This window comes from Pteropus alecto, unplaced genomic scaffold, assembly GCF_000325575.1.
Source record: "Pteropus alecto unplaced genomic scaffold, ASM32557v1 scaffold131, whole genome shotgun sequence".
NCBI classification, from domain to species: domain Eukaryota; kingdom Metazoa; phylum Chordata; class Mammalia; order Chiroptera; family Pteropodidae; genus Pteropus; species Pteropus alecto.
Window position 1 is genome coordinate 5,369,229 of NW_006434709.1, and position 27,512 is coordinate 5,396,740.

At 39.1% G+C, this 27,512-nt stretch overlaps 1 pseudogene; it reads left to right on the forward strand.

The window, feature by feature from the left end:
* The first annotated feature begins 3,406 nt into the window (after positions 1–3,406).
* LOC107195500 lies at positions 3,407–13,489 on the forward strand (annotated as a pseudogene).
* The last annotated feature ends 14,023 nt before the right edge of the window (positions 13,490–27,512 follow it).

Here is a 27,512-nt window from a genome sequence, read left to right on the forward strand (position 1 = left end):
TCCATGGTCTAATACTGTCTTACCTGGGTGACAGCAAGAGCCTCCTTAATGATCTGTTTCCATTCTTACCCTTTCCAATCTCTTCAATGCCAGAGGTACCTTCATAAGAATTAAAGCAAAGCACCTCTCTGAGTGGATTAGTTAGAAAAATGTGCCCACCCTCTGATGCAACTTACTGGAAAACTATTGAAACAGGGGCCTTCTCTTTTCACTAAATTGATAGAATAAAAGCCCAGAGTTGCTGCTGGTGTTTGCCACTGCACTGGGAGACTCATTTTTAAGACTGAAGTCAACCTGGAGAAAGCAAGATGGAAAAGGACAGATTCTTGATGGTGTTGTCAAGCACATGGGTCTAGCCACACCTGAAAGAGTTATCCCCGGACTTTCCAGTTACCTGATCCAATTCAGTTACCTTTGTGCTCAAACTAGTTTGAGCTGTATTACAGACATTTATCACCTAAGCAGTTCAGATTATATACCATCACTACATGCTACGAGCATAACATTAAAATATGACTCAGGGAGAGTGTTTCTTCAAAGACCTAAGCTGGAGAACTAGTGACCACACTTACTGGTACCAATATAATCTCTGAGGTAATTAAAACACATCTGCAAATCTGTTTAAATTAGGACTTTACGCTGTAACTCTGTGCTTTGAATTCAATATGAATGAGCCCCAAATTACAATAAATTAATTCTTTTATTTTAAAAATGCATTTGTCACATACATCAGAACTGAGAGAAGAATCTTAAGAGAGGTCATCGCAGGTATCCCTCCATCTCCATGTAGTTCTTTGCCCTCAAATCACCCCCAAAATAGAGAGGCCTAACGCTTTCTTCAAAAGAAAAACTGCCTGACCTTCTGAAAAGTGTTTGAGTGTTCAGATGGTTTTGTATCAGCTTTTTAAAAAAATGCTCAAAGATACCCGTGCAATCCTATAAAATATTGAAAGAAAAGCCTTGAGGGCAACTGAAAACGCATCCAACATCATTAGATAGCTTGCTCTATCTAACCAAGGTTATAACTGTGGCTTAAAAAGTGAGGAATCCTCCCAATGGTTTATTTATTTACTGCTACAGGAATATCCACTGCCCCTTGCCACTTACCCACCTCCCATCACACATAAGGTTGGATGGTTTAAGAGGTCTTGTGGCATGGTGGATAGGCTTTGCATTCTTTTCCTGGTTCTGCCACTTATTTGCTAGGTGACCTTAAGCCCATCAATTATCTTCTCTCAGACTCAATTTCCTCTGCTGAATAAATGAGGATGGTAACAATCATAGGCTCTTGTGAGAAGAGAATGAGATGCCCAGCCCAATTCAGAGCATCAGGAACAGAGCACATGCTCCAAACACGTTTGCTTTCTTTTCACTGAATTAACTGTCATTGGCAAAACCATCCAGTTACTTTGGTATAAAATAGGGTAATTTCACTACTTCTTGCTCAAAGTGTTCCCTAGCTAGTAAATTCCACCAACATCCACCCACTCGCTAGGCTAAAAGAGAAGCACTATCTTGAATCTTGTTTCCCTCACACCCTGCACCCAATCTACTAGCAAGGCCTATTGGTTATACCCACAATAAATATCTCAATCTGAGATATCTATTTCATCACTGTCACTCAGCTGGATATCACAACAGCCCCCTAAGTGGTCTCCTGCCTCCCCTCTCATCTCTCTACAGCCTTCGCCTGGCAACTAAGTGATATTTTCTGAAGTGTAAATCAGACTACATCACTTCTGCTAAAATCCTCCATTACCTTCCAATTATATAACTAACAATAACACTACTATAATTTATTGAGCACTTACTATATATAAGGGGCACATGTCTAAACACTGCACATATTTAATTACTTAATCTAAAGCAAATATGCAGTGTCCACTGACAAATGAACAGATGAAGAAAACATGGTTTGTGTGTGTGTGAGTGAAATGGAATAGTATTCAGCCATGAGAAAGAATAAAATCCTGCCAATACAGATACAGATACAGAAAGATAAATACTATATGATCTCATTTAAATATGGACTCTAAAAAACTCAAACTCATAGAACTAGAAGGTAGAACAGTAGTTGCCAAGGGTTGAGGAATGGGGAACATGGGGAGAGATTGGTCAAAAGGTATAAATTTCTAGTCAGAAGATATATTCTGGATCTGATGTATATACAGCATGATGGTTATAGTTAATAATGCTACATTGTATATTTGAAATTTAAGAGAATAGATCATAAGTGCTCTCACCACACACACACACACACACACACACACACACACACAGAAATGTTTACTATGTGGGGCGATGGATGTATTAATTAGTTTGATTGTGGTAATCATTTCACAATGTGTATGTATAGTAAATCAACACACAGTATACCTTTAAAAATCATGTTATACAACCTAAATATATACAATTTTCATTTGTCAATCATACTTCAATAAAGCTGGGGAAAAATAAAACTACACAAAGTAGCTGCTGTCATATCTCCTTTTTTTTTTTTTGGCATAAAGGGCATGCAGTTAGCGGCAGGGGCCAGGATAAGGCGTTAAGTAAGAGACTCTAGAAAACCCAGCCCCCTTGTCTGCTTCTTCACTTCACTTCCTAACACTTCCACTCTCTCCTTGTTCCTCAAGCTCTAGCCACTCTGGCCTTTTTTCTCCCTCAAATACACAATAGCTCATTTCCTTCTCAGGTTCAAAGACCCTTTCTCCAGGCTCTGCTCAAAAGCCACCCTCTTAAAGAAGCCACCCTTGACCACGCTGATGGGTGAAATGAATGTGAGCACTCTTATCGCTACCATTATAACTACCACCATCTCACGAGTCCAGAGGGCATTCCTTGAGTAGCTCTTATTGTCTTTGCTGGAGGTGGTTAAAAACAGAGAGGATATTGACTCAGAGTGTTGTGATTTATCATTTAGTATATCAGGTAGTTCATAAATCCCCTTGCTTCTGAGTTTGATTTTGAACAGAAAAATGCCTATGAAAAGTCTATGGAGTGTTTTTGGAAATTGCTTCTTAGAACCCTGAAAGTTTTTTTACCCCCTCAGTGAATGAACTACTTTCTGAAAAACTCTGAAGGTCGAAAACTGACGGTACTGAAAACATTCTCTCACAAAAAGCGCTTATTTTAACTTTTCAAAAAATATTTGTGTTTCTTCAAATATTCCTACAGGTCTTTTTTTTTTAAGGCAATTCAATTTGGGGGGAACGCTATGACAATATGCTTCTTCATGCCAAAGAAAGCTTTTCATTGGCCACTCTCATGTTTCTGGCTTTCTTTTTCCAGCTGTTATACCAGACATAATCATTCAAAACTGCGATTTGTCATCTCCGTCAAATCTGGTTCATCACGCTCAATGGTGCAGCTTACATGAAAACATTTATGGATTAAAACTCAGAGTAACATGAAGATTTCACAAATTAGGGACAAGGTTAATATTCCTCAAAAGGCTGAATTACAAGCAGCTCTGAAAAAACAGTGGAGTGTATCCCAGATGTTAGACATGCAGTACCGCCTCTTCTACCGAAATGCAGTGGAGCAAAGACCATCCACGCTGCCGAGACAGCTCGGGACTTGGTTCTCTCCTACAAGTAACTAGACGATCTGAGGGAGGGTGGTAAGTGGAAATGAGTTCTTAGATCACTTGACCTGTCAATCTAAAGAGAAGGATCACATTTAGGCCCTTGAGTAAAGTTGATTGAAAGGTTATTGCATACTTCCAACCTACCATCACTGTCTATGGTAGCAACACATTGATCAAAATAGCTACCATTTACTGAGTGATAACTATGTACCAGGCAGTGCTAGGCTGTGCTATATGCAGACACTGTACTAGGCAATTTGCATATCTTGTTTGATTGAATAAATGTCTATTGAATAAGTGGAGGTGCTTTTTTTTTCTAGGATGAATTATACAAAATTGATATTTTTGTAGTAAAAATGGTCCAGTAGCAGCAATTTCATGTAGTTCATTCTAATATTTGTTATGTGTCTCCCACCTTACCTAGCACACAAGCCTCATCACACAGGAGAGCTCAAAAGCTCACATTTATTAACAGTTTTACATAAAAACAGCCTCTGAAAGAGAGAAATAATAGCAGTATTTCAAGCAAGATTCGATCCCACCATCTCTGCTGTGTTGATCACAGCCACACAGTTTCATCTAAAATGTCTCGGGCCACCCACCTGCCTCTACCCTTTAAAGTTTATTTAGTAAAACAGTGAAACTTGCCTATGTGTCCCCACCCAGTGTAACTGCAGGGAGTGTTGTGACATCGCTGGTACATACTCAATTACTGATCTTCCCACCTACCTCCAGGCAACCTGCTTTTTCTCTCTCGATTGTCACTATAAAAGACATTTTATGGTTAAATAGCTACAAAGGAGCACCGCAGGAAGACTGAATTTCGTGCTGGAGTTAACCTTAAAAACTAAATTATAGAACCAACATGTACCTCAATCGTAATATTTATTATTCTTTTGGAGGTGGAATGAGATCACTAGAAGTGAGTGATAAGAAAAGAATTCCACTCCTAAAGAAGTTGGGGTGGAGGGGCGATGGTCAAAAGCCCCAACCAAAACCCTAGAAATTTAAACTAAATGTGAACAGAAAAGTAGGTGGAGCCATTCAAACAAGGGGATATGAATTTGTTCTATTTTAAAACATTGCCTGAGGGACTGCCTTTGCCCAGCCCCTTCTCACATTCTCACCACCAAGAAACAGAACCAAACACATTACAATCCATTTCACCCAAAATTAAACTTAAACCAAAGACCAACTGAACAACAGAGCACATTTCCACACCACCAACCATCCACTTTAATAATTATAGCTTAGAATCATAGAAGACTAAGGTGATAGTCTAGATTTGGTGTGCTTTGAACAATGAATAATTTGCCATTTGGGGTGAGAGATGTTGAGAATGTCCCTAAGCCAATGTGTCTAGCCTGTTCATTATGAAACTAATAGGGAAACATCTGCTTGCCAGCTGTGAACGTGAACCAGCTGATTTATCTATGGATATCAGACACCCAACTGCCCCAACTTGATGGGCAGGACCACTAGAGTAAGGAGGAGGAGAGGGGAGCTGAAGGGAGAGGAAGGGAGGGCAGGGGAGTGTTGGTGAGAGGAGGAGAAAGGAGCACTTTTCAAAATCTGGAGCCAAGGGCTCACTGTGGCTCACATATGTTTCTACCTCTGTTCTCCTATGCCCTGCCCCACCTCTTTATCTTCATAGGTTAACCAATGAAATTGATATCTTCCAGGTTTTTAGCTCCTAGAACACCAAATAGGTGATGAGTATTCAGGCCCATTGACAGAAATATGTATGACCAAATGGTATTACCTTAATTTTGTGAAAGAAAAAAAATGAAGGAGTTGTGGCACAAATCTATGTGGAAATGTGATCTAGGTTGAAAGCTGCCTCGTGTGCACTAAGTGGTACCCAGAGCATCTCATTATTCTATAAGGAGAGTGGCCACTTATAGCCCTGAGAGGGTTCAAGATGGTGCAGATTAGGGTAAGTCTCCACCAAATGGACACAGAGCTGATGCCACATGGGCAGTGGTCAGGCTGGGAAAGGCTATGTCCTTTGACAAAGCATTTTGCCTTGTGAAACAGGAAGTGCCACAGCAGAAACTGGAATGCAGCATTCTTGCACAGGGGTTCATACTGTAGCACCTTTCTAAAATGAAAATCTGTTCATAACTCCCCTATTTTATAGCTTCTAAAATTCCTAAGCCATCATCTCTGACCACTGTAGGTAAGTCAGGTGAGGACAGCACCGGAAGGAATCTTATAACAAACCTTTAGGTCTTGCTCTTTTCTGCCAGTCCATCTTTATCCTGTACCCCATCCCATCCCTCAAATGGACAAGAAGTGCACATCCCATCTTACTCTCCTCTAGGTTCAAGCAAGAAATCCACGGCCTATTCTAATAATCATCAAAGAGACTGACACTGTCATTAAGAGCATGGGCTTCAGAGTCCAATAACCTGGTTTTGAATGTTGGTCTACCCTTTGCCTTAGCAAGTTGCTTAACTTCTCTGTGCCTAAATAATTTCCTCCTATGTAATATAGGGATAATAATTGAAAATAACTGTTAGGGTTGTTGTAAAGATTAAATGAGTTAATCTATTTAAAGGATTTAGAACAGTCTCTGGTACAAGTGAGTAAAAACAAATGTTTGCTGCAATCATCATCATCATCATCATCATCATCATCATTTTCCTAGCTCCCATTTTTAAAAAAGTGAATAACTCTTCTGTAGTTTATAATCTGGTATGGAGATAAAGTGAACACCAAAAGCAGGAAAATAAAACCAAACCAAATTAAGTTAGGTACTGATTAGGTGACACAGACCATACACTGTGTAGAGGTCTAGATGAGGAGGGAGGAGCAGGGCAGGAAGAGCTTGGAAATGTCCATGGAGAAGGCAGGGCCACATGGAACCCTGCACAATGACAACATTTTGATAGCTGGCAAAAAAGCAGAAGACTGCACAATTCATTTCCTTTGAAAGATGCTTGGGGTGAGGGGAACCTGTTATTTACAAGGGGTGAGAACTGTTTGAAAAGCTCTTCTCTCAATTACCTCTCTGGAAATTTTTTAATTGTGGTAAAATTGCATATTTAGCATAGGCCCGACTGCAAACAACCAGGGTAAATTCTCACAAAGCAGCACACACACACTCCCAATCTAGTCAACAGTGTAAATAGAACTGCCATGTTATTATTGAGAAGGGTGTTAGCTCTCATGCAAACTACATATTTGATTAGGATCTGAACTCTTTGCTGAACCATGAATTCAAAATAATTTAGGTGATACATATAAATTTAATTTCTTTGTTCAAAAACACCACATCTGAAATGATGCCCTGCAAATGTGGAACTCTCACTGAGGTCTACAAAATGAGTCTCCTTCTAACTCGTCTATACTGTGTGGAAATAATCTTCAAGGAAAGGAATAAACCTATTTTAAAAACAGCTGAGTCCTTTAGATCATATACCCTAACCAATTTATGGAGATAAATGGAATTCAGTATTAAAGAAATATTTTTTTCTACTCCTCCAGAAAATGTAAATGCCAGCTACAAAATGGAATGAAAGAAAAAGACAAAGAAATCAAGAATAAAGCAGCACAGAAAGAAAGCCAGAGAAACGAATTCAAGGACAACTGAAGAACTCTTGACTTAGTATCCCTTTCTGCCTCATCCCTTTCACCTCCTTTTTCCCCACTGACCCAAGGGAATTATATATAGGAACATCAGAGAGTAGAGGGACCCAGGGAAAAACAACTGCTAAAGAAAACAATTCATTTCTACCATCTGGAATCAGAGAGGGCATAATTCTCTATGGAAACGAATCTTCCTCTTTCTATAGTGGGGCAGTGTCCACTGTTGGCCATCTTTCCTACACTACATACCGTGTACCACCTCAGCAACTTTTATGTTAACCCTGAGCTAATCACCAGGACAGATGAAAATATAACAAAGGAGAAAGAGCAAGAAAGGGAAAAGAAAGTAACACTGTGAGTGATTGCTTGTGTCCTATTAATATAAATGAATACAAAATACTTTTAAAAAAATGCATTAGGCAGATATTGGCTTATGATGGGGTCAATATCACGATTTATTTAACTCTGGGGACAATAAATCTTGATATTGACTAAAAACATAGGTCAATATGTGTACTGTTGTGTGCATTCTATTACAAAAATAGGTTTTTAACTTTAATGGCCCCTTTTGCAAAGAGGAAAAATAAAAGAACTCACTGAAAGGCACTCAAATCATAGGCACACCAATATCTGCTAGGAATGGACTCACTGTCTGGCCCGGCTGCTCAGCATCATGTAAGATTGGTCAGTAGGTCTATTAATGTGGTAGCCTGAATTGCTGATCCTGTATCCACAACCTTTAATGTTCATTGTACACCAAACAGAGGCCATGACATGACTTGGAGCTTAGCTTGTGATACTGCAGTCAATGAAATGTGGGCAAAATTGAGAGTTTGCTAGTTCTCAGTATAAGCTTTAATAGACATCTTATACTCTGCTTGTTTGCTTGTGACTCTGCCATCACAGTTAAAAGAGCTTCCCTTCAAGTAGATGCTATCCCTTCAGCCTGAAACCTCAAATAAGTCCATATCAAGCAGACCAGAGCCTATGACACAGAGAAATCCAACTCAGCCAGACCTACAACTGAAACCAGAGTCACCCATTCAAGTTCAGCCTAAATCAGTGCCTCTCAAATCAATCCGCAGACATGTGAGAGGTAAATGCTTACTGTAAATGCCACTGAGATTTGGTGGTTGATTGTTATGCAGCAGTAGCTGACTGATAGTTAACATTCATTAAGTGATCGTTATCTAGATTCCTTACTCCTTTGTGGGATTTTCAAAGAAAGTTGGAGATACATGACTCGACTCTAAGGAATTCAGTATAATAGGGGAAGCAGAACCCCTACATGACTGAATGTCTCCCTTTAGGATATGTTTCAAGTAATCCAGACAACTGTCAGACATCTACCCATTCCCAGAGTCAGGGGTACATATCCAGAGTCAGATCTGTATATATCCAGAAGTTGAACTCAGCCTCTGAACAGTTTCCAGCAAAAATACAGTAATTCTAAGCATTGGGGATGTCTGCATTTTTTTTCTGAAGATCAGGGAGACTTCAGGGTGCTATATAGGGTTGCACATAGCATTCCCTTAAAGTCTATACTAGGCATTTTCTTTTCCCTACATTCCTCCTCAGTTATATCATAACAGGGTTTCTCTCTTTCTTCTTCTCTGACCTAACAGTCAGCCTCCCAGTTAGTCTTTTCTCCTTCCAGATTACTTTTAAGAGCTTCAAGTTCCTCTCCTCCTTTACTACACAGAAAAATTCAACTATGCCCCAGCTTATACCCCTGAACTTGTGTTACCCAACTCATTCTGTTATCAGCAAGTACTGAACCATTCAACAAACAGCACTACCCTCTTGAGAAGGCAGTTCAACTATTTGAAAAGAATCTTTGGTGTCTCAAGCCCCACCCCAAGCCTAATCAAAGTCTTTTTTTTTTTAATAGATACAGGAAAGACTAATCAAAGTCTTTTTTTTTTTTAATAGATACATGAAATCCTCCAAAGTTATTTTGATGAGTGAAATTGTCCTTATATCATTATAATCATTCATTAATGTTTTCAATAGTATTTATGGAGCCAGTCACTATTCTAAAGGCTGAGAATACAGCAGTGAAAAAAAGATAGAAACTCCTGACCCTCATAAAGTATAATCTCAATAGCAGAAGACAGATAATAAGAATTAAATTCACAGATCAAGTCATGTAGGGTACAGCAGTAAGTACTAGGAAGAAAATTAGCCCAAAGTGAGGGGATCCACATGCTATTCTAGATAGGATGGTCAGAGAAGGCCTTTCAGAGGAGGCAAAGTTTGAGCATCCGCCTGAATTGAAACTAAATCTCTGACTACTTACATCATTCATCCATCCAATAAGTATTTATTGTGTACCTGCTGTATTGAAAGGTTAGTGTTTTTTTGCTGAGGGGCACAGAGAAGAATCATAAGTAGATACTCTCCCTCAAGGAGATTAGTCAAATCAAAGAGAGAAAGACATATATTTAAAGAAAAAAAGATCAATTGTAATTTAAGATAGAAAATAACATGTGCTGTGATACCTAGAAATTTGAAAGAATAAAAGCCAACACCATGAGACAACAACTGGTCCTTTTAAAATTATAAATTTTAAATAAAGATTTTTCTAAAGATTTTTCTAAGGTAATTTTATCAACAGTAGAGGGATTGTACCATCCCAAATTTCCAGATAGTTTTAGATCCTTTACATCCAATATGGCGCCATGTATGATAATCTTATATGTAAACCAACAACTATATTTTACACCCAAATCTTTTGATACATAAATATAAACAATTTCTATTTTCTTGTTCTCTCTGCTCTTATTAAGTGTGACAAGAGTGGCAGATAATTTAGTAAAATGGGATTTTTCTACCCTTGTTTTCTAAATTATTCTTACAATATAAATCTCTATAGCTGAAAGCACAGAATAAACCTTAGATTAGGCATTCAGCAGAGGTGGGATGATAACTTCTAGGAAGTCAGAGAAAATTCACATATCAGCTAGTGGTATCCCGGGATGCTCACCTAGGTCTATGACTGGTTGACTGATACACACAAAAAGGTAGAGAGAGAGAGAGAGACCACTCACAACCAATATGGCTGTACTCTGAACTGTCTTTCTACTGATTTTTATAGAGGTCTACTGATTAGTCATATCTCTAGTTCAGTTCTCTTATGCCCTTCTAAGAAAGGGTTTACATTTCTCTGCAGAATGGATTTGGAGTATGTAAGTTATGGGGCAAGAGTGGGTTTGAGGAATGTGACAGACACTGCTAATTATCTGTCGACATCCATTTTTCCCAGATTTATTTAATCGTAAAAATCTGGAGTTTTACCTGCATCCATGGTTGTCCAAGAAAACAGTATATTTCCCAGACATTTTTGCACTGGGTATGGCCATGTTGACTATGTCCTACTAATGATAGGTGAGCAGAAGTGATTTATCCCTACTTCAGGGTATGCCCTTATGAAAAACAGTCATGACCTCTTGGTTTTCCAACCTCTTCCCATCTTTCTCATTGGATGGAAACAGCAAAGGCTTTGGACCCAGAGATGAAAACCACATATGGTGAAGGTACCCTACCAAGTCCTGGATCCCTGATTATTGTGTTAGAGAGAAATAAATTTCTATCATAGTTGATCCACTATACTTAGGCATCTCTTTAATACAGCAGCTTACTCTGTACCCTAAGTAATACAGAAGAGACAGTAAGTAATATGGGGCCACTGAACCCAGCAAAATAACTTGCCCAAATGAGCATGCCCTTGGCCAGGTTTGTGGAAGTAGAGCTGTCAACAGAAGAAAGATTTGCCTGGACTTGGCATTAATCATCTGGCTATTATCTCCCTTGGACATGGCCTTGTACTTCCAGTTTCCACACATGACTTGATGTTGCTCGTGCTATATGGTCACTGACAGTACTTTCTGGACCAAAGGAATCAAGTCATTTGGCAGCACTGAAAAGAGAAGTTACCATTCCAGGAGCCAGGATGTAAGTTTTTAGAGACTCTAATAAAGCAGAAAACCCTCTGTTACTTTTCAGCTCTAAAATTTAATGTTTCTTGAGTTTCTTAGCTGATATGTTCCTACCATCTTGCTCCCTAATATAGAAGAGAAGTTATTTTCTAAGCTGTAGTTTCACAAAAAAACATTTTTACCTTAGATGAGGTCAGCAGCAGAGAACAACTTAGGGTAATACGAATTTCTTTTCCTTCAACATAGCCCCTCTATGGAAGAACCTAAGAAACAGAGGGTTTTCAGATTTAATTATTTATAATGCCCAGATGCTTTATACAGAAAGCTGAATGAAGTTTTATTGCAAGAAATATTTAAATTAGTTCAAGTAAACATATAGGGATAGGGGCACAAGAGCAAATATTAGAAAAATAAGAGATCTCCTGAAATCTGAGGGCAAGAAATGGAGTAGAAGTAGGAGGTAAGAGAAGAGCTGGACACAATGAGTAGTTCTAGATTCAGGGTGGTTCTTGGGACCCCACCAGAAGATACACTTGGGTCTTTATTCTACTCTTCACTATTAACCTGATTCAGCTACTCCCATAGGAATGCCATTGTGTTCTGTTCTGCTATCATCCAACTTGGGCTCTGGATATCCTAATTCCTAGTTCCTTTCAATAAAGACTAAGAGAACAGGCAATTCCCAGAGAAAGCAGACTAAGGGTGAACCATAAATCCCAAAATAATCCCACCTCCCCCAGTGTTTTGGGGACAACACAGATGCCTGGAATTTTCAGGATAAGGTAGATGCAGAGTGCAGAATTCTTCATCTCTTTTCTAACTCTATAATAAATACCTTTGTCCAAGGTCATCTAAGCTAAGAGATCTTAATTCATCTATTTATTTATACATTCAAACATTCATTCAATAAACATTTATGAGCACTTACTCTGTATCATGGACCAGGAAAACAAAGTTAAATAAAAAGGGATCTCCTCTTCAGAAACTCACAGGCAAACACATAAAATTACCTCTCAGAGAGCTGCAATATTTGAGAAAGTCAGGGGAGGAAAGTCACATATAACTCAAAAACATAAATTTAAAAATAACTGGTTGATATATGGTTTAAAATCATTTTAATGTAAACTGGTGTTTAAACTGAATGTGAACTCATTTACATAAGCAAATTTATTTGCATATTTCTTAGAGGTCAGCCAACAAGTAGTTAAAATGCACCAGTGTGATCTTGCTTTGGTTAGGCAACCTCTCCTTACTGCAGATCGCATCTGCCATCTACCCACTATGTCACTGTTAATAAGGGTCTCAAACGCCAATTTTTAATCTTCGACCTCTATTTAATGTTGTTTAACCAGTAAAAGATGAATCAAGGATATCTTCTGTTCCAAGAGCACCAAAGAAACATTTTCCTTGTCCATCTGAGAGCAATCCAAATGCATTCTTTCCGCCCACTGCCAATGGATCTAAATCACTGCCTTATCAAGGTTATTATAATAGGATCTTTATCATGACTTTGCCATTTTCCTTTTAGTCAGCTCCATGGATTCATTGAAGATACAAAAGAAATTAACTTATCTTTTTTTTAAACCTTGCCTTTTGGCTATCTGAGCAGCACCACTGTGGTCGGCAAGAACAAGCTCCTTACGAATGGCAGCAAAAAGAGAGCCAAGAAGTGGTTGACCCATTTTCTAAGAAACATTGGTATGATGTGAAAACACCAGCTATGTTCAATATAAGAAATATTGGGAAAACACTAGTCATGAGAACTCAAGGAACCCAAATCACATCTGATGGTCTCAAGAGTCATGTTTTTGCAGTGAGCTTAGCTGATCTGTAGAACGATGAAGTTGCATTTAGAAAATTTAAGGTAATTACTGAGGATGTTCAGGGCAAAAACTGCCTGAGTAATTTCCATGGCGTGGATCTTACCCATGACAAAATGTGCTCCATATTCAAAAAATGGCAGACCATGATTAAAGCTCATGTTGATGTCAAGACTATCCATGGGTATTTGCTTCATATGTTCTCTGTTGCTTTTACTAAAAAATGCAACAATCAGATTTGGAAGACCTCTTATGCTCAGCATCAACAGGTCACCAAATCCAGAAGATGATGGAAATCATGACCCAAGAAGTGCAGACAAATTGATTCCAGATAGCACTGGAAAAAACATAGAAAAGACTTGCCAATTTATTTATCTGCTCCATGATATCTTTATTATAAAAGTAAAAATGTTGAAGAAACCCAAGTTTGAACTGGGAAAACTCATGGAGCTCGATGGTAAAGGTAGCAGTTCTGGAAAAGCTACTGGGGAAGAGACAGGTGCTAAAGTTGGACGAGTTATGAATACAAACCCCCAGTCCAAGAATATGCTTAAAATTCAGAATTTTCATGGTGACAAATAAACCCGATTTGTGATGGAGGGAAAAAAAAACCTCAAATCACTTACATTTCCTGCATATCTGTAATTTGATTTATTTGAATTTGATTTTACATTCTACCCTTTATACTTTGTTCCATACTTTAAAACTTTTGTGGTATGTTAAGTATTACAGCGATTTTTTTTTCCATTTTAATGTCTTATTGGTTAACTTCATTATATTTAAACATACACCTGTTCACTAACACTGTACTATTAAAATTTGCACAAGTGCCTGCTAGCAATATATATTCCACATTCAATCAGAGAGAAAGAGGAGTATTGCTGTTACAGTAGACAATTGAGCACCTATGTAGTTCTAAACAAGAGAAATCTAGATTCTTGTTAGTAGTAACATTTTTACAAGTGTATTAAAAATGTAATCTGCAAACTGATCAATGTAAACCAGGACGACCAAAATAGACAACATGTATATGACAAAACATGTACATTTCCAGAACAAAGGAGGGAATAGCCAGTGTCATGGGGAAGGCAGGATTAGGTGGGACACTGTTGGGGAGGGGCAGGTAGGTGTTGAAGAAAAGCTTCACAGAAGTAACTCCCGTGATATAAATGTTAATGTAAATGAAAGAGAAACTACACCTTCCTAAAGCTGAGGTAAGTAGGATATACATTGCCTAACCGTGCTAAAATTTTGAGGATCTCTTACAAAGAAGAGATGTGTCCACATGGTAATCAATGTAAAGTCAGACTATCTCTGTGCCAACTATCTGATAAGGAGTATTCAAAATAAGATAATTATTTCCATAAACTCTCCTTCCAACCTGTTATCTCTCAAAAATATCTTAAAACATTATAATAATATATGGAACTTCAATAAAGCAAGTTCAAAGGTCCATCCGGCCAACTTTTCTCATATTCCTTTTATAACAGGATAGTATATGGGCCATAAAATCAGCATCTTTCAGCCTTCAATTCAACCTAGCCACACGCCTTTCAAAAAAATGTTTCAAGTCAAAATATTGTTGGTTCTCTTTAAAGGAAAAAAAAACAAAAAACAACAAAAAAAAAACCAAACAGAAAATACCCCATTTAGGATTTTTTCCAAATAACTAAAAATGACAAAGCAAAAGAAAAACAAAACATGAAAAAAGCCCACTATCCTTTGTAATGCTTTTTCTCATTTTAAGGCCACCGCCATTGGTTTTAAGTTATCACTAGCTTAAATTGCCTCACAGAGTACTTCACTTCGAGTACCTGTTAAACGGATGCAATATAAAAAGAAACACAATATAACAGCTTACTTATCCCTCTTGCTCTTTCCCAAGACACTGTAATGACCTGGGCAATAAGAGGTAGTGAAGAAAAGCCTCTTTTTAGTATCTTTTCATTTTTCTCTCTCTCTTTTCCTCTCTGATACCTTAGAACTAATATGGGACTCATGATTTGATGACAAATTTGCATGTCGATCGGCAGCCAGTGTAGCAGCTCTCAGATTAGGGACATTCCGCTGCACACTAAAAGGCACAAAGAACAAGAAGTGCATTTCCATCTGCCCTTCCTTTCCAGTCAGTGCATTCCCAGCCATGTCTATTGATGAGCACTTGGAACAATACCAAAATGCAGTGTAAGATCAATCCTGCTGTTTACTTCGCTGAGCTAAAGGAACAAAGAACAGAAGAAAGGCCTTAAACCCAGCCATCGTAAAGGAGCAGGATGAAGGATGAAAAATGGGTCTGATGGACAGTTGCACAGAGTAAACGTATTTGGAGAAGCAGCAGCTCCAGCTGAGATAAAACCAATGATGATTTGTATTTTGTACTGTATCTTCAGGGGATAAAAGCACTTCTATCAGATAGCATTGGAGGCAAACTTGAAACACTGCAGTAAAGGGCTATGTTCCCTGCTAGGGAGAGAATAAAAACTCCCATAATTGCTGAGGAGTGTTAAATATCTGATTGTGCATGCCTCTCTCCTCCCATGGTGAGGTAACTCAACCAGGTCCTCTTTTTAACTCTACCAGCCCCTGCTTACCCAACAGTTGGCTAGGGCCTGCTGTCAACAAAGCAACAGGATACTGGCTTTTGCGTAAGCAGATACCAGTAATTGTAATTTGTGGGATTATTTGTTTTTAAGCTTTTTCAAAAGTTATTTCAAATGGGAAGTGTAGCAACTTTATTGCTACAAAACTAAGAGTTGCAAGGGGCAGGGGTAAACAGGATAGGATAAGAATAGAGAGACAGAGCTAGTGTTTGAATGCAAATATTTTGAGCAAGAGAAGGCAGGGTTACAAGGCCATTATAGCAAAGGTGGGAATTTTCTGTTTCTGACTAAAGAGCAGATACAACATATTGCTTCACCATTTGGCGAAACCACATGACACTGGCCAACTGCAAGGAAGGGGCACCCCAGGTAAAGGACATTTGGGAGGAAAAGGCCAGGAAAACACGGGCAAAATTGGAGACATCCCACTTGGTGTGCCCTCCTCAATTTTCCTCCCAGAGCTGGATCCTGCTCATCCCTTAACCTCAAAACTCAAGTATGGCGCAAAGACCAGAAGCATCAGCATACCTAGGAGATAGTTAGAAATGCAGAATCTCAGGTCCCACTCCAGACCTGCTGAATCCAAAACTCAAGAGATGGGCCCAGTAAGAATTCAGAACCACAGCAGTAGATTATCCCAAAGAAAACTTCTCTAACTCCTTTGGGACTCAGCAAACCCTCTCTTCTCTGAATCCTGTATCCTTTATTGCTCTGCCAATCACATGCATAACATATGCCTTTGCACATAGCAGGGATCCAACATATATATGTAGATGTGCTTTGGCCTTGCTGCTATTTTCATCTGCATTTATGTGTTCTGACTTGCCCATTAGATGTCAAATTCTTTGAGGACAGTGACTCTCTCTTAGTCTTCTTTGAACCCTTCTCAATGCCTGGCACATACTGGTGTTATTCATTGTTGAAGGGTTGATCTGAGCACTGGGCCTCCTGTTTCTATTGAGAGATATTATAATAAATGGCATTGAGTGGATTCTTCACTGGCAAGGAAAGGTCAGCATTTTCACATATAAGGTCATGACAGCCTAAACAGAGAGAAACTGGGTTCTCTATCTTCAGGTAGCTCAGTTTCCCCCATCTGCAAAGTAGGCATGGAAAATCATAAATGTATAAGTAAATATTTTGTAGAGATATTAAAAATTAACTGCAAAATATTTATCCTTGGGGGGAGTCCTTAGCAGATACAATCTAGCATTATCTATGAATTTGCAAAAAGTCAAATGTACCCTTTTAACTTAGCTTTTTATGAAAAGTCTATCTTTAAGTTCTAAGCATCATATGGCGGCAATCTAATTTAATCCTCAAACAACTATGCAAGCTAGATAAAATTTACCCTAAAGTAGGGTAAGGAAACTGAGCCCAAAGAGATTAGATAATTTGCTCAAGGTCATTAAGTTATACAGCAGAACACAGATTCTAATACTGGTAAGACTCCAGAGCCCACACCTGTTCTTTTACATCCCACTACTGGAATGAAAAAGGAGAAATTAAATAATGCATCGAAATACAACCTGAAGGTCTTTCTGTACACTCACAGAGAATGGAAATGAATGCAACTCTAGGCACCTGAATTTTATCTACCAGAAGACAGACACACTCAATGTAGCAACTTTGTAATTATAAAGGTAAGTGAAAGAAAAATCATAGCATAAAGCCATGTCTATATAATATCAAATAGCCTGATTTTTTAAATAAAATTATTCCACCAATCACATAGATACTTAAATAGTGGGTCCTTGAATTTTCCACTTTTTCCTAAAATGTTTGGAAGACATACAGACATAACTTAAAAGTTCAAAATTTCAGAAAGAGATTTTCCTCAAAAGAAGACATGAACAAAAAACACATCGAGAATCTCAGATGTTTCTTACTGTTCATATTATCAGAGTACAGAAAACACACCAGACACCATAGAGAACATTAAGGGAGATGCAATTTCAATCGAGAGGGTCATAATATAAATTAGAAAGACACAATCTAAATTAAATAGACACAGTCTAAATTAGATAAACAACATCATCAGAGTTCTGATTCCTCCCCAGCAGAGACGGTGGGAGAGTACGCTTCCCAGAGTCTCTGATATGCAGAAAGGTTTGCATTTCCCAAGTCCATAGGTCATTATATTACATTGTATCCAAATACTGACCTAATATTTTTCTGAGTGAGTCTAGCAAAGGTGGGACAGAGGTGTTAAGGATGAGAATCATACAGTTTGTCAGTCTGTTTCATAAGAATCCTAGTTTTAAAGGTAATTTCAGCTTGACTAGAAAGTCCTAATTATCATCCAATTAGCCACAAAAGGCAGAACTTCCTGCCTTGCTTGTTGAACTCTATGTTCTTCTATCAGAGTGATCCCCATGCAGATGGAAAGTGCCCTCAGTGTATCCTTCTTAGAATCAGAAGGGTGTGGCTGCCTGCAGCCCAGACATCGCCCAAAGTGGCTTTAGGAATAAAAATAAGACAATTAACATACTGTAACTGTATAGTTCTCCAACACTGCTTTTACTTTCTTAGCTATCAAAGCCTCTGGACAGTCTTTTCCATAAAGATCTAAGGTGCAGAATGGTTAGATGGTTCATTCAAGGTCGCATATCAAATCAGTGCAGAAGCAGGACTGAGGCTAGCTCTCTGGACATCTGGTCCACTGTTCCTTCCTCTGCCCTGCCCCCAAAATGTATGCCCTTCTGGCAGCACTGGCCAAGGGAAATATAATGCAAGCACCAATATGAGCCACATGTGTCATTTTGAATTTTCTAGTGGCTACATTTTAAAAAATAAGAAAAGGTAAAACTAATTTTAATAACGGCTATTACTTAACCCAATATAACCATCATTTCAACAATCAATATTAAAAACTGTCAAAATATTTTACTTTTTTTTTCATATAGTCTTCAACATCTGGGGTGTATTTTGCATTTTCAGCACATCTCAAATTGGACAAGCCGCATTCTAAGTGATCAGTGGCTACATGTGACCACATTATTGGACAACACAGCATTACAGTGTCTGCCTGAGGTGGTTCAACAGTAAAGCCCTGCCAAGTCCAAGCCTGGGTAAGACTTGCAGTCAAAACTATTGATATGAGACTCATACAACAGCCCCATTGGGAAGTCAGAGAAAGGTTCCCAGGCAGCCTCCAACCCTGAAGAGACTCTTATCCCTGATATAAAGCCCCAGAAGCCTATTAACCCCTCCCTTCCCCACAGTGCACAATTGACAGCACTTTCACACAGCCACCTAGCAAGGCTTTGAGGGGGCATTGTAGAGAAGCACTGCATCACATGTCTCTTACAGATTATTATTTTCTTAAGAAAAATAATGGAAGCACAGTGTTTCAACAAATATCTACTGAGTCACAACTATGTATCAACAACTGTGGGCATGGAGCTATCTATGTTCTGAAGATACAGCAGTAAATGAAATCGATGAGCCACTTAAGAGAGCTTACCTTTTAGTGGAGATGACGTCAGGAATAAATAAGCACACATACAAAAGATAATTACAATCTGTGATAACTCCTACAAAGGAAATAAACAGAATAAAGAGCAAGTGGCATCTAGTAACTGTCCTGTGTTAGTACATTTACCTGTGTTAGTACATTGACTAGTGCTTAAAACACAGAAAATATGCAAGACTATTTATATTATCTCTTATCCTTACAATAATCCTGCAAGTTAAACCTTGTTATCTCCATTTAACACATAAACCCAATGTTCAGTGAGGTAACTGCTGAAGGTCATACTACTAGTAAGTGGAATAGGCAGGACCCAAGCTCACAATAGACAACACCATTCTCTTTTTATTCTGCCATGTTCGTTTTTATCATGTGAATTTGTTGAATAGCAATAAGGAATAAAAATTGCCACAATCCTGTTTGGGCTAGCCAGAGCCTTTACTTCAAGCATTGAAAATAGGATTTCTAAGAAGCCCTGAAATGAGGACATCAATTCAAGCATCAGGACATTGTGCGTCATGGATTACCAATGGGCTGCATCTCCCAGGCCAATTCTTGACACTACCTGGGAACAGTGGCAGCATTTGGGCTCAAGGCCAAATAGGCCATGATCAATTAGCTATGTTATGCCATGGCTGGCGGCAGGTAGAAAAGACACACTTGCTATGTATTTATCATTCCTAGGTCTGACTCAAGACCCTCACAGGACCCAGAAATCCTGAACTGCATAAGAAATAGACCTAACCTGAGACCACACTTGACTAAATATCAGTCAAGATCAATGAGTTCTGTCTGCCCTGGCTGAGGGTGTTATTTAACATTCTTGGGCCTAATTGTCAGCCCTCAGGCCCTCACAGGGCCCAGGAGCAAGCCCATGGACACTGGACTGCCTACCAAGGTAGATCCAGCCCCGGACCACTCCTGGCTAACATCTTACCAAAAGTCCAGTGAGGTGGGTTTAGTAGTTGACAACCAAACTACACTGTAGTTATAATTTAGTTATAATCCGCCAATGATTTTTTTATCATTATATTATTTATGTGTAAACTGTGTTTAATCTACATCAAAGTAGTCATTTCATCAATCATTTTGTTATATTTTAGAAAGCATCTAGTCGAAAGCACAAACACCTAATCAAAAAGAACCAATAGGTGTTTCCATTCTAATTCTATTAGAATTTAGGCCTAATTAGTAGTCCTAAAAAACATCACTTTAGGTCAGCAGTGTCTACATGGGACACTGAGCTGGAAACACACTAGTTTACCAATGCCATTTTTCTCTCCAGGGACTGGTTTGCCTAGATTATAAGACCAGAGGAGGATTTCCAAAGACCAGAAGAATCACACACAATACGACAGCATCCCCAATGCAGCCCCTCTTCCTCCTCCATCCTCTCTAATCCCAGAAAATGGCTATATTATCCTTCAATGGCAAGGAGACCACCTCAAAATCTTCTGCGACTTCTACCTTGCCAACCTAAACCCTGATATTAAATGTTTTCCACAACACTCAGTCACAAGGAACATGAAAATCTCTCTCCCTTCCGATCATGGCACAATCACAGGAGAACATAATCTTTTGGATGAGCAACTTCCTTTTCAAACAAAGGAATATATCTCCCTGCGTGGCAAGAGACATTTAGCTCCTCTAATATGCCCTGTTGTGGAAGGTGAGCCTTCCAGGCTTCGGTGATGAGGATAATTACAAAGGGATTTGCAGTCAGGGCCTGCAGGTGGGAAGGAGGGAGGGAGCAAGGGAGGAGAAAAAGCAAGAATCCCAACAGCTTTTTCATGTTAGTGAAGCATCTTCATGCTCAAAATGAGCATCACTTCCTTATGACAGACCTCTCTCACACATAAAAAACATTATTAGTTATGAAAAGATGCTTGTAAATATGGTTCCCACAGTCTGAAATGTTGAATGTCTGAGATATTTTAGCACTTCTTGGCTAAAATCACACACACTGGTGTGATTGTCAGGCAGACATCCTCACAGCCTCTGCCATCTTTATTTCTCATTGTCATGCAAACAGCCAGAGTACACACTGACAGTCATTTTATAGATAAAGCTATTCACTAAAAAGAAAAGCAGAAGGCTACTGCTTAAAGAGTCCAGGCAACCACCAGTCCATCTGCTTCAACTCCAGGCCACTCAGAAGCCTCATTTCAAGGGCAAAACATCAGAAAAGAGATGTAAAAGGCAAAAAGACAGCTGACTTCCGTCTAAGGTGAGCGTCTCTGCGGACAGGCCTGTTTCCAGTTCAGTGATCTGAGCTGGAAGCCAGGACACGAGCTGTCTTAAAGAGCTTGTACAAAGCCATCTGCTCCAGTAAGCAAAGGGACACCCTACCATTGTCCAAGTGTACAGGGAGATCTTGTCAACCTTCCACCACCTGGAACTTCTGCACTGCCTGTTTAGATGGTAGGCAAAACCAGGAAAAGAGTAAGACTGTATTAGCAGAACATTTCACAATTCACCTAACACTAGATGCATTTCAAATTGCACTCAAAATCTCCATATTCCTTTATTTTGGTTGGTTGGTTGGTTGGTCGGTCAGTCGGTCGGTCAGTCGGTCAATTTAACCCATCCTCCTTTATGCCCTTTATAACTAAATATCAAGACCCTCCATGGAAAAAAGAAAGGAGAGATGGTTCTTCAAAGAATAGTATATTGGGGGTTATTATTTCTGAAGTAGAGCAATGCTGGGTAATTTTTGTTTTTGTTTTTGATTATGTTACTCTAAATAAATACATCTAGCCTCTTTTCTGAGGGAAAGAAAAAAAAATCCTCCTAGAGCCCTGCATCTCAGAAAAAGAATTAGACCTCACACCTTTCCCTGCATATATCGAGACTGGTCCACTTTCAAGATGTTAGATGTGAGATCCTCATGAGGTGACCAGGAAGGAAGGAAAACTATCATTGAACTTTTGCTATTACACATTTTACAACACATTTAATTTCTTGTAGTTCTGTTTTTCAGAATATTCACCCATATATGTTGTTTAACAACACATATAATTTGTACACTCATTTACCTTCCACTGGTGTGCACGGTCTGTAGGTCAGAGTATTTCACATGCACCAGTGATTCATTTCCACTATGCAAAACATTTCAGAAGCAGGGGCATTAAAAGACTTGCCAGAAACCAAACAAGCAGTTCTAACACTCAGGCTCATCTTCCCCAAAATGTCTGAACTTGAAAAAAAAGAAGGATAAGAAGACAAAGGAGACAAAAAAAAGGAGGAAAAGAGAGAAAAAAGGAGACAATGAAGAGGAAAGAATGGTCCTTGATGCCTTGGATACTTTTCCCGCTGTCCCCCTTCTTCCTACATTAGCCACTAGGAAAGGAAGTAGGGGAGGGAGAGGAGACAGAACATTGGCAACTATATAGTCACATTCCTCCTTCCACCACATAACCTTCCTTTCTACTAACATTCTTCCTACCAAACCTTTTTTCACCTCTTTCTCATCCTCTGGAAAGAGGATGTCTACTATCCTCTTTCTTCTCTCCACATTTATACTCTTATCTAGTCTCCCTTTATAGTCAATTTCCAAAATTAGTTGCTTTTTTCAAAACTCAACACTAAACCTAGACCCAGAATAATCTTAAGAATTATCCATTCCTCTTATGACTTTTCCTCCTTCACACCCAAAGTTACCCCACCAGGTGTCCCAGCCCCCAAGGAAATCGCAAATCTCTGTGGTCTGAAAGTCTGTCTGCCTCCCTCCTGAGATTTCTCCGCATGCTCAGTAGAACACCAATCAGAACAAATGCCCCCCAGACAGGTATGGTAAACACATGCTGGGATCAAAGATGCTATTAATAATAATACCATTAAACAAGCCCTGGCAGGCTGGGGTTAATCTTGAAACACGCATGCTCATCACATATGAAGCCCATAATACATGGATAAGGGAGAACTTTATTCTCCAACTCACCAGCATTCATTTATATTCCACCTCTCTCTCAACGGAATCATTCAGCACAATAGGATTTTCTCTGCTCAAACCCACCTTCACTTTAAAAGAACAGAAAAGGATGGGCTTAGCTCCTGTCGCTGGCGTCAAGACTTTTTCTCTTTGACAACTGGCTCAGGGATATGCAGCTTCATCTCATCTTTTTTCTTTTTCTTTTTTTTTTTTCCTGTATACACATTTGCAAAACTCACAGCTTCCTAAGTGTAAGCGATTTGAAATTCTATTGAGTTCACGTTGACCTAACATTAGATGTCCTTGCAAGCTAGAATGATGGGATATTAATTTTTGACCACTCTAGGTTAAAAAAGAGCTGGCACCTCCTGAGAAGGAACCCAGAGGCTGGTCTATCTCACCTCTGGTTTGACTAACAGATGCTGTTTCCCAATGGAAATAAGGGTAGTGATAAGAGCTTGGCTCCACAGCTGCCACTCCTGGAAGCAGCTGCCCTTAGCTCTCCTTCCAGCCAGGAGCAGTAGGAAAAGGGCATGTGAAGTCTATGTGTGTGATGGCAACAGGAGGCAAAAGCACATGCTAGCCAGCCAAGCGACACAGAGCTAAATATGCTGAGACTGCTCTGTCACCCGTAGTTACCAAATCCAACCTGGAATCTCTCTGAACCCAGGTAGGAACATCATCTTCAAAGGGCCCATCTATTTTCTCTAAAAACTTACCACCTGTAAAAAAAAGTCTATACAGGAGTGCCCTGTACCACCCCCAGATTACCTAGAAACATTCCCGGCCCTATTTTGTTGCTTCCTCAGTCTGATTTTACAAAATTACAGGTGGCTCCCCTTATCTCCAAATAATTGAGAAATTCTTAGATATAATTCTCAAGACAAAACTTATCCTTTCATTTCTGAAAGTGTGTTGTACCACATGCAAGAGGAAACAGAGAGTAAATTGTGTTGTAATTAAGCAAAGGACTACTGATACTGTCGTGTTCTTCAAAATAATGATATTATTAACGTATTGAATTCAGGAAAAAAATATTCAGGTCACTGAGAACCTTCTTAACTTTAAAGAAGTAGTGGACCTGGGGGTTTTAAGCAACTCTTTTACTTTGTGCATAGAAATGAACTCTGGTACATCAAACTATTTTCACCCAGCCCAATCCAGCCATTCCTGCACACATGTGACCTCATACTGACAGCGAATTGCACCACTGCCTTCTGTGTTCCTTCCCACAAACTAGCCTCACATGAAATGCAATCACATCAATATATTTGCTCCCCAGTGGTGGCCACTGCCTATATGTGACCATTTCTGGAAAGGAAATATAATTTCAGCTGCTATGTTCTTAGTAACACCAATTTTTGCATTCATTCACCATTCAACAAATAGAAATGGAGCCTCTTTTATCTACCAAGACAAATGCTAGGTGATGGGATTCAGAGGTGAATAAGTGAACCTGCACCTCTACCTACGAAGCTAAGATTAATTAATTAAAAATACATGAACAAAATAATTGCAAATTAGCATAAGTAACATGAAAAGACAAACAAGGATGTAAAGTAGAAACAGGTTGGACCAACTTTGAACTACCTCTGAGAAGGAAACATTTAAGCAGAGGTTAAAAGAATGACAAGGAGCTCGCAATGCTAAAATTCAGGGCATTGCCTTCCAATTATGTTCAAGGAGAGGAAAGAATTGCAAAAGCTCTGAGAGTGGAAAGAATTTGGTGAGTTTAAAGATAAAAAGAAGCTTAATTTGCTTAGTACATAGTAACCGAGGAAGAAAATAGTACAGGACAAGATGATGTTTGCCAGCCTGTTATGGGGGTGCCCAATTCCCTGTCAAAACGCAAGTCAGTGAGAGCTCTAACTTGTAAATCGGCTCTAACTTGTAAAAAGAAAGAAGTACAAGCTTTGACAATTTACCTAACCTGAGTAATAAATTGTTTGCGGCATACCTCAGTCCTGAACATACCATACCATCTTCTTGGAACGCCATGTTCGAAAATCTGATGTACAGAGCACACATTATGGAACCTCACAGTCCTGACTTCTGACTCTGGTCCACGTCCCTTAACCTCTCTGAGACCCAGTCTCCAACTGACACAGACTTGCTAACAGGACTGACTTAAGAATGCGCATCTTCACTAGATGCTACTCTTAGTGGTTATCCTTTGGATAGTTACTTAAAAGTCATTAACTGCTTGATACTTTATCAAATAAATAACTGCAGCTTAATCTAGTCTTAGACCTTACTTGTCCACTAAACACAAAAATAAATGCTCCATAGCAATGCTGTCCGACAGAAGTATAATGCAAACCACAAACATTAGCCACTCGTATAATTTTGAAATGTTCTAGTAGTCACATTAGAAAAAGTTTTTTAAACATAGAGAAATTAATTCCAATAATATATCTCAAACATTATCATTTCAACATGTAATCAATGTTTTAAAAAATATTAGAGATATTTTACATTCTTATTTTGTTCTGTCTTTGAAATTGAGTGTGTATTCCACAATTATAGCACATCTCGATTCAAACTAGCCACATTTCAAGTGCTTAAGAGTCACATGTGGCTGCTGGCTAACATACTGGGCTAGTGAAGCTCTTATAAAATTTTAGACATTGTGCTCCATGATCTGTCTTTAATATAATTGCAAGACAGGTGAAGGTTAAGAAAAAATACACCAGGCATCAAAGATAAAGCCAATCTCATAGTTCAAAAAGCCATTCAGGTTCCTGAGTGTTGAAACTTTCAACTTTCCAACCTTCCTGAACTGTGCATGGAGTATTCATTTAATCATCTATTTATTAGTTCATGCAACAAATATTCACTGCGCATCTCTTAATGCCCAGGTACTAGGCACTTGGTATACAGACATGAACAAGCAGAATTCCTGCCCCCAAGATGCTCAATATTTGGGTGGGAATCTTCCAAACCAATGAGTAGTCGACACATCCTCAGGATTTCTCCCTCCCCAGCTAGACTCTGGGAGAAATGCATTCTGGTTTTTACTCCTCTACTAACAAGTTAAGAACCCCTGAGAAAGCATCGTCCTCATCAGAGCCTTTGCTTCCTTATCTGTAATGTGTGTGAGTTGATCTGAACAACTACGAAGTGTCCTTTTAGTTTGAGATTGCAGTTTCAGCCTGAACCCCATTACCCTGTGTCTTGTCCTAATGATGTGTGGGCACATGGGAGAGCAAGCTGAAGAGAGCCCCCACCCCAGAAGAAGATGCAGCTTTGTTCACTCCAGAATCCTTTCCCTCCTGGGCCTTTTGTGGTTTACAGGAGTAATCTAGTTTTGTTTTACTTTGCTTTGTTTTAATTACATTCAAAATTAGCAAAACAATCCCCAGGTCCACCTAGAAAAATAATTGGCCCATTTGGTACATCTGACTGTGTGGGGAGACCCCCTTGTCATCATACCAGAGACCCACACATATTCTGCTCCCAGGTAGACGATGTCTAAGAAATCCAGAGAGCTCATCTAGCCCATCATTAACCTCATTTTGAGACAGCCCCAGAGGCAGTCCTCTAGCCACCGGCACAGCCGGCTGTCAATTGTGTCAAGCCAGTAACATATTAGTTAGCAAGGGAGCAATCCAAAGACGAAGCCATAGATCCAAATGCCTAAAAGATATTCTGGAATGTGGTAATTATGTCCTGCAGCTGCCAACGGTGTCCTCTGTGAGTTCACAGATAGTAGTTGTACCACGGAAAGAAGAGGACAGATAACAGCAGCCAATCTGTTAATAATAAACAACAAGTCTTGGTTCTAACTAACCAAGACAGTCCTCAATACTTACACTAAAGTCATGATTCATCCTCAGGTTCCTACGACTGTCCCCAGGAGATTCTGGTCCCCTTAATATGGGTGCTATGCATCCGTGTCCCTGAACCAAGGAGATAAAAGGCAGGGGAAAGGGGGTCAAAGTGAAGAATAAATGATAGAAGGATTAGAGAGAGAATATACTTACTTGGTGTTATTCAGCATTCTGTGGCTCTGTTTTTACAAGTGAAATTTCCTAATTTCCATGTTTTTAAAAAAAAATGGAAATTTCTCATACTTTCTCCCAAAACAGCTTTTACTTAGTTTGCTTTTCCATTGACAGTAAATGGAATAACAGGGCATCAAATAACCCAAAGTTTTAAGTTAGGGGGCTCACTAAACATAGATAGAACCAAAGACTCTAAAATATTGGAAAATTTGAGTAAATCCAATAACTTTACCCTTTCAAGAAACTTGGCTGTATTGTTCATCGAAACTCACATACCCTAGCCATCTCCATTTGAGTTAGTGTTTAGTGTGAAGCTCATCTTTCAGAGCTGTATGGAATATTTGGTTGTTAGGCTATGCAGGCTATATTCCCAGTCACCACAAAAAGATTTAGGTCTGAGGCACAGATGCACATCTTAAACCTAAAGCAGTATTGCCAATTGGTCATGGTAATATTTTTTCACTGAGCCTACCCAGACTCAGTCTCAGAACCATTCTCAATCCAGAACCCTAGGCACCACCTACTAATTGATCATGTCATCCTAGCCCAGAGTTTCTTCTGATTATAAAT